A 9072-nucleotide genomic window follows, 5' to 3' on the forward strand; every position below is an offset into this window, starting at 1 on the left:
AGAATCTATTCCCCATCCATTCTTTATGGCAGAACAGAAGGGACATGCTGACTGGGCTCATTTAGAATAAAGCGGTCTTGTAAATTTTTTAAGTAACCAATGTTTTGTATTTAGGGGTGTCTCTGTGCGTTTCTCCCAGTAAATGAATGCATTAATCTCGAGGCCCGGAAATGTGTGTATTCCTGTATTCCAGTGAAGGAAGCTGTGCCTCCTTTTGAGGAATTTGTCCCTCAATATTGTGCTGTGTGCGCCTTTATCACACCCAGGGAGAGGGTCTCCCATTAGGGAGGGTTCCTCACACACAAAGGAGATGAAGGAGGGGGAAGGGAAGGATGGAAGAGAGGAGAGACTGCTGCTGATCCTGTCTCCATGGTAACCAGCCGCAGCAGCAGGACCAGGCGGGTCTGGCTTCCTGCGCGCGCCCGACAGTTTCGTCCCTTTGGGAGGCGTGCGCGCGCACACTCCCTCACAGGCTCCGTGCAAAGTACGGGATCTGTTTTTCTCCGAAGAAGGTGCGGGGGCGCGCAGTCTCCGCCCCTCGCCATTAACTTTGCACGGCGCAATACGGTGAGTTGCCGACGGCAGGCGCTGCAAAGCATTGCTGAGTCACCCAGGGCTTTGCATTGCACGGCTTCAGGGCCTCCGCTGCTACTGCTCATTGCATTGGGTAGGGAAGTGACAGCTGGGACTTTACTGCTACGAATGCAATTGTCATTGTGCAATATATGATGGGGACTGCAACATTGCTAGGGTGTCACCGGTCACGGTGCAGTATACACAGTAATAGTGCACCGACCACAAACACATGATCGGTGCAATGCAGGGTGACAGCTGTCACACTGTTAACCTGCTGCTGATCAGTGCTGCACGGCTCACACAGTGATCGCGTGCACAGTGCCATGCGTCTGCTCTCTCCGCAGGTGTCCGCCTGTCTAATCCATCGCACCGGCTGAGCAGCCTGCCCAGCAGCAGCACTTCCCCCTCCCTTCTCCTCACGTGACCCTGCTCTCCTGACAGCTCCCCCTGCGCGTCCCCGCCGCTCGCTCCCGCCTCCCTCTTGCTCCTCCAGCTCTGCGGACCAAGCCGACACCGACACCGGCCAGCACCACCAGGACAGCAGCGGCCAGGTACCCAGCGAGCATGCATGTGGTATGAATCCGGGGGTCAAGTGTAGAAGTCATAGGGGCTGGTTTTCAGGGATGCAGATGTGTGTGCACCGTGCATGCATGGTTATCCTGTACAGCACATGTGATGGGAGGCTGATCTGCTCTGCAGGATCAGTGATTTATAGCTGCTGATGATATGCACTGGCCTTCCCTGGTTCTAGGTAGGTGTGGAGGATGGAGCTGTCATTGCACATGGAAGTCATAGTATAGTGCACGTGAAGCATCCATTGTATGTCTGCACATGACAGCTGTGCACTGATCTATGTGTGTGTGTGCGCGCGTGCGCATGTATGTAGTGTGTGTGTATATGTGTGTGTGTGTATATGTGTAATATAGATATATATATATATATATATATAGATATATCTATCTCTATCTATCTATCATTGTTTCATTGCCATTACCTATGCACCTACCCCCAATCACCGTGCACCCTTTTGCATCCATTACCCTTTTCACGGTTGCAAAGCGAGAACAAAGAATGGGATCTCCTGAAGCTCCCCCCCTCACAACAACCTTCAATATCTGGAATGAAAGGGTTATGTCAAGAGGTTCCTTAAGCCCGACATGTGGTGGCACTGAACAGGTTCAGCGATGAATCGAGGCGGCGTATTGTGACATGCTGCTGCGAGGTGTGGCAGATAGTCTCGGCTGTCTGTCCTGGGCATAGAAGGGGTTAATATCTGCTCATCTGCATCCCCCAATCCTCGCCTTGCACATACGTGTTCTGGTTGCATTGTGTGTAGGTTAGAGGTTGGCACATGAGTGACCAGGTTTCAGATCCATTGTGAAGGCGAGCCGGGTATTGTTCTATGACCTATGCGATGCCGAAGGACATGGGAGCGTTCGCCTGCACCCGCTCCAGTGTCCCCTCAATCCTCGTGCAGTCTGTTCTGGCATGTCACGGCGACATAATCTTGATTAAACGTTGAATTACGGATGGCTGACTTGTGCTGTGCCAGCGTTTGGCGCCAGCAGCATGGCTCTAGAGGGGCGTTGGCATGGCGTGGCCATTACTCTGTGCGGTAGGTAGGGCGCAGGAATTTCACATTATGCTCTCCGCACGCCCAATATTACCATTTCCCAATATTCTTTTTTGATTGATTAGAATTTGGACGCTACAGTAGCGCCATACAAAGCGCTGGGCACTTTTTTTTTTATTGGATTTTTTGTCATTTTTTTTATTTCTTGTTTTTATTTTTGCTAACAATGATCCGCATGCCGTGACCGATAGTGACAGCGCTTTTTTTTTTTTTTTTCTCCCCGATATTGTGCATGGACACACCCCTTGCAGCACAATGTCGCTCCACTTTGCAGATGTTCGCCTATCTCTCTCGCACACAGCAGTTCGCGTTGCGCCCTCCCTGGCTGTATCAATCCCGGCTTTTGTCTCTCTTCGGTCCTTCAGAGCCCCTCCGCCACATCTGTTGGTAGTTTACTCTCCCAAACCATTTAGCGTTCTTTTTTTTCCTTGCCTCCCTCCCCCCCTCTTCTAGAATACACAAGGGGGGCTGACGCTGTCTCTTGTCCCTGGCTTTGGCAATGCATTTTTTTCCCTCCTCTCTCGCTCTTTGTGTTACACAACAGCCAAAGCATTTAATTCTGGGTTTAATATCCCCGCTATCGAAAGCCGCAGATTTGTTGTCAGCACACCAATAATATCCTTTTGTCTCATCGTCTGCTTCCATAGCGCTCGGCGAGCTTGGATGGATGCGAGATATTCCTCAATGCGCCTATTAAACGGAATCTTTTTCTTTATGTGATCCTAGAGTAGGATTTTGTTTATTTTGCAGCACGGCGATGATTGCTTTTTTTAAATTTTTGGGCGCCTCTGTTTTATTTTTAGAAAGCGATCATTGGATGATGGATATAGTTGTATGCCGTAGGAGCGCTGAGTGCCTGCACATGAGGTCATCCGCGTGCCAGTTTTATTAATTGACTTGAATTGTATTGTGTTTTTTAAAACGATACAAGCGTGGCGGCTCACGGCGAGCAGACCGCTGGCCTCCTTCTGTAACGTGGTGTTGCAGAATGCTGATTTTGTTAGCGGTAACCCATAGCAACTAGTCAGATTGCATCTTGTACCGGACTGACGTCGCAAGAGTAGATTTTAATTGGTTGTTCTGGGATAATTAGTCTGCTTGGTCGCTATGGCGCTCATCTTTTAGTAACGCTGACTGCAAACTCATCGCTTTTTCTCTGAACGAGAAAAAAAATGCATCCACGCTGATTTGCATCAGCCAGGCTATTGTATGGTACCAGCCGGCTGGGGTGCTGCTGTCAGAATACCCGAATAATGACTGCAGGCTGCATCTCATTGGGTCACATGCCGACGGCATGTCTGCTGCCCCATTTCCTGCCAGAGTGTCGCAGGTTGCTAAGTGCTTTGATGCAACCCCCCATGGTAATGTGCACCACCAGCAACCTACCGCCCTGGCCTCAGGCGGCATCTCATTGAGTCACATGCGTGGCTGCATGCCTGCTGCCCCCATTTCCGGCCAGAGTGTCCCAGTTTGCTAAGAGCTTTGATGCAACCCCCCATGGTAATGTGGACCACCAGCGACCTACCGCCCTGGCCTCAGGCGGCATCTCATTGAGTCACATGCGGGGCGGCCATTTTCGGCCAGAGTGTCCCAGTTTGCTAAGAGCTTTGATGCGACCTCCTACGGTGATGTTCACCACCAGCAACCTACCGCCCCGTCCTCGGGCGTTAAAGTGTAGGGACACCACTAACGGCAGCAGAATTGTTTGACTGGCTCCTTTTTGACAAAAGTGGATTGGGAAATGTTAGATGGAAAATCATTGGGTGCCGACAGGAGCCCTTCAGCGGTCAGACTTTGAGCAGTGCAAGGCCAGCTTTAGGGCCCATTTGCACCCAATGTGTTTGGGTGCCTTAATACTAAACGCATACTCAAAGAATCAATTACTTTCAATGGGTGTAGTTCACACCATTGCGTTGACGTTTTAAAAAAGTAGAGCAGACTGGATGTTTTCGTTACAACGCGCTTGTAAGTGTGTATTAACGCAACACGTGAGAATGCATCCCTTGAAAATTTTTAAGAAAAAAAAAAAAAAAAAAAAAGCATTGCCAGTGCTTCTAAATGCCATTTTTCTGTGACTGGGCCCTTAGCCTTAAAGATTTCTGTGCTAATGGAGCTGTTGCCCATAACTCAGAAAATGCTGACTTACTGAGGCAGGGCAGAGTGCAGTAACCCACGGCAACCAGACTTGTTTACTGCATTGTTTTTTTTTTTTAGCACACACAGGGCTTGTCTTCACTGGCGGACCGGGCAGTTTTTGTGCGCCCTAAATCCTCCTCTTACAACCACAATAATGCAAACAATAGGCATAGTACACACACAAGTGACAGCGTTGCGGGGCCTCAAAATGGCTGCAAAGTCCAGAGTTGAAGGATGGCAACGTGGGGCAACCTTACAACTTCCCAGCCCAATGGCAGTCACACGTAAAATAAAAGCGCAATGGTGCTTATAAATGCAAAAAAACATTTGCAAGTGTTTTTTGAGCGCCAGTGGAGACGGGCCCATAGGATGGACCTGATTTGGTAATTTAGAACTCCCCGGCCTCATAGACTGTAGCATAGGTTACTTCAATGCCATTACCGTAGGATTTGCCAAAACCATTATCGTGGAATTTGAAAAGCATTGGGAGACTTTTTGGCAATTAGACTTGCATTCTCAATTTGCACGGATGCATTGTGTGGATTTCCCATAATCCACCTGTCCATGCGCCTTGTATTCTTGGTGTCCTTTTTGTTCTGCCGGTGAGGTGAAGGGCCATTAGTCTCCCTTAGCGTAGACAGGAGCATTCTCCATTTTTCCTGAAGCACCGGCTTCGTCTGTCGGTCACGTGGCCGCCTTTTTCTGCTGAAAGACGGATTATGAGGGAAATATCTCCTTTTTAGCAGGCACGCGCGTCCAATGAATCCTCTCGCTTTACCCGAGACATGCCAGGAATGGGGTCCGCTGGTCGCTTTACTAGATATTTGTAGTCAGGAATATGTGAGGAGTGTATTGTCTATAGAATCGTGAGGCCAGTCAGCAGGATTTGTATGGCGGACAAGGCCTCATCTCCATGGAGACGGAGCTAGGACCAGACGTTGATATTGACTCCACAGTATGGGTGTCCTCCTAGAGCTGGATGAAGCCATGCTTCCAGATGGTCACGTCAGGTATAAGATTACCACAGACACTTCGATTTTTGTTCAGTGTTTTATGATTCAGAACAAATGTCTGTCAGTCCTTTTCATAGAATCATATCCACCCTTCCCTTCTCTTCATGTAGTATTGGGGCGTCTAGTTGCTGCAGACATAGACTGCATGAGATGGTGATTTCCTCACACACAGGACCAAGCGTCATTTAGGACAGGGACTGACAGGACCTTGCGTCACTTAGGACTGGGACTTACAGGTAACTTGAGCCACTTAGGACAGGGAGTAGGCACTGACAGGATCTTGTCATTTAGGACAGGGACAGATGGAAGCTTACATCACTCAGGACAGGGATTGACAGGAGCTTGTGTCCTTTAGGACAGGGACCGATGGAAGGTTACATCACTCAAGACATGGACCGATAGGAGCTTGAGTCACTTTGGACGGGGACCTACCCGAGCTTGTGTCACTTTGGACGGGGACCAATAGGACCTTGTGTCACTTAGGACGGGGAATGACCGGAGCTTGAGTCACTTAGGACAGGGCCTGGCAAAACCTTGCGTCACCTAGGACAGGGATCGACAGGAGCTTATGTCTAAATACACAGATAAATATAGTCATTGTACCTGCCATCGTATTTCTGTCAATCCAGTCCTGAGAGTTACACCGCTCTGCCAACGAGCACAGCCCTGCCTGTCGGCGCAGGAGACTTAAACTTATTTTCTGCTACATGTAAGCACACTTAGGGCTGGTTATAGTGAGCAGCTGCTCTCTGCTGGGTGGCAGCGGTGTGTAGCAGATTGATGAGCTCATCTCTCGGTCACTCTGCTCTCTACTCTTATCAGCATGTCCCTCATTGGCCCATGAGCAGTGCAGCACAATTGTCTCCTTGTAGTGTTTCTCCCTCTCCAGGTCTGAGCCGTACTGTGGAGACACTGCAGCATGTTGATAACATGTTAAATTCGGGTCCTGCTGCTTGGATGTAAAACATGGAATGGATGCAGATCTGTGTCTTTATATCTAATTGGAGTTCAGCTTTGTCCCCTGCTGATTGGAGGACTCTGGTCCTGACTCCGCAGGGGGCGTGTCTAATCTTTGCAGAGAGACCTCTGCTTCCACCTCTGCAGCAAGACTTGATGCCCCCGTAATGTATTTCACAGATTATATTGAATATATGGAAGTCCCATGAGGCATTGCAACACTGACAGGTCTCTCGCATAGTAGTGTGTGTCTATGGGGAGTCACCTGTCAGACACATGAATAGGAAGGCAATGGGAGCGGGATGGAGAGTGCTAACCGTATGTCTCTTCCATCAGTGGAAGGGCACCTAGAAGGGAAGTCAAATTACAACTGCTGTGCCATTCCCCCCACCTGTACATTGTTTACTGTGACCTGTGTTAGAAATGCCGTAGCGTTTTGAACATATACAGGAGAGCGAGCAAGTCTGCCAATGAAACCTTTTATGTAACCCCTACTTCATCAATACACTGCAGGGTGCTGTGCTCAGGGGGCCATGATGCTCCGCACTAAGGTGATGACATCAGTGCCCCTCTGCATCAATACACTGCAGGGTGCTGTGCTCAGGGGGCCATGATGCTCCGCACTAAGGTGATGACATCAGTGTCCCTCTCTGACATCAGTGTCCCTCTGCATCAATACACTGCAGGGTGCTGTGCTCAGGGGGCCATGATGCTCCGCACTAAGGTGATGACATCAGTGTCCCTCTGCATCAATACACTGCAGGGTGCTGTGCTCAGGGGGCCATGATGCTCCGCACTAAGGTGATGACATCAGTGTCCCTCTCTGACATCAGTGCCCCTCAATGCATCAATACACTGCAGGGTGCTTTGCTCAGGGGGCCATGATGCTCCGCACTAAGGTGATGACATCAGTATCCCTCTCTGACATCAGTGTCCCTCTGCATCAATACACTGCAGGGTGCTGTGCTCAGGGGGCCATGATGCTCCGCACTAAGGTGATGACATCAGTGTCCCTCTCTGACATCAGTGTCCCTCTGCATCAATACACTGCAGGGTGCTGTGCTCAGGGGGCCATGATGCTCCGCACTAAGGTGATGACATCAGTGTCCCTCTGTGACATCAGTGCCCCTCAATGCATCAATACACTGCAGGGTGCTTTGCTCAGGGGGCCATGATGCTCCGCACTAAGGTGATGACATCAGTATCCCTCTCTGACATCAGTGTCCCTCTGCATCAATACACTGCAGGGTGCTGTGCTCAGGGGGCCATGATGCTCCGCACTAAGGTGATGACATCAGTGTCCCTCTCTGACATCAGTGTCCCTCTGCATCAATACACTGCAGGGTGCTGTGCTCAGGGGGCCATGATGCTCCGCACTAAGGTGATGACATCAGTGTCCCTCTCTGACATCAGTGTCCCTCTGCATCAATACACTGCAGGGTGCTGTGCTCAGGGGGCCATGATGCTCCGCACTAAGGTGATGACATCAGTGTCCCTCTGCATCAATACACTGCAGGGTGCTGTGCTCAGGGGGCCATGATGCTCCGCACTAAGGTGATGACATCAGTGTCCCTCTGCATCAATACACTGCAGGGTGCTGTGCTCAGGGGGCCATGGTGCCCCGTACTAAGGTGATATCAGTGCCCCTCAATGCATCAATACACTGCAGGGTTCTGTGCTCAGGGGGCCATGATGTCACCCACTGAGGTGATGACATCAATACACCGCAGGGTGCTGTGCTCAGGAAGCCATGATGTCACGCACTGAGGTGATGACATCAATACACCGGAAGGTGCTGTGCTCAGGGAGCCATGATGGCCTGCATTCACTGTCTTTCCTCAGTCTTCCATGCTATGTGTCATGAAGCCTGATAGACTGAGGACATCATGTGGTGATGAAGAGGTACTGCGGGGTACACACTACAGTCACCCAGGAAGTAGATTAACAAAGGCACAATGTAGCCAGAGACCCATATCAAGCACATAGGGGTGTTCTTGCACCTCTGTTTTTTCACGTTTGCTGCTTCCTGACTGTGATCACCAGTTGGGGGTCAGTCCTAGTGTTTGGATCCCTGCACCTTTTACTGTTACAATGTGATAGCAGGATCACAGCAGCCAAGAATGCCTGTGTTTTTGTAGCGACTTCCAGGGTGCATTTGCATTGCTGCGCGGGTACTTATGCACGCCAGCCAGTCTGGTCCTGTATATGTTAGGACTTGGCAGAGTAGACATTGTGGGTCTGTGTTGTATGGCTATTAAAGGGTTAGGGCCACTGACATTGAAGGAACAACAGTGAAGGGTGCACCTTTTTAAAGTAGAGTGCTCTTTAAAGGATTTTGCATTCTTCAGCGCCATCATCTGTCTTCCGTCCCTAAACATGACGGGCAGTAATTCACCTTTTCAGAGGTACCCTGGGGACACTCCGGATTACAAATGCCACTGTAACCCAGTGCTTAAAGCAATCAGGTTCACAGGCATTGTTGCTGGGAGGGCAGCCCACAACCCGGAATAGATATCATCAGATGCCAGAAGCCTCCTAGCTACATTGTGATACCATTGCTCTGCTGCTGGGGCTCCTAGTTCTCATGGCTGGTATATTTTACTATGTTTATAGTTTTATGTTTAGAGATCTAAGCAGGAGACATCATCTTAATGCACATCGTGTGTTTTATGCTTACCAATAAAAGGCTGATTTTTGTAAAGCTGGTGGCAGGCATTTTTGCTTGGTACAGAGGCAGGTTGCGCTTAGTCTATTGGC

General features: G+C 49.8%; 1 protein-coding gene across 1 annotated transcript in view; it reads left to right on the forward strand.

Moving 5' to 3' along the window:
• The first annotated feature begins 909 nt into the window (after positions 1–909).
• LOC108802437 (microtubule-associated protein tau-like) overlaps positions 910–9072 on the forward strand; it is a 73773-nt gene continuing 65610 nt past the window's right edge. The window contains exon 1 of the mRNA XM_018574294.1: positions 910–1127. The gene's annotated coding sequence lies outside the window, so the exon portion shown is untranslated. The remainder of the gene's footprint in view (positions 1128–9072) is intronic.

The sequence above is a fragment of the Nanorana parkeri genome, unplaced genomic scaffold (genome assembly GCF_000935625.1).
Source record: "Nanorana parkeri isolate BGI_ZX_2015 unplaced genomic scaffold, ASM93562v1 scaffold50, whole genome shotgun sequence".
Classification (NCBI taxonomy): Eukaryota; Metazoa; Chordata; class Amphibia; order Anura; family Dicroglossidae; genus Nanorana; species Nanorana parkeri.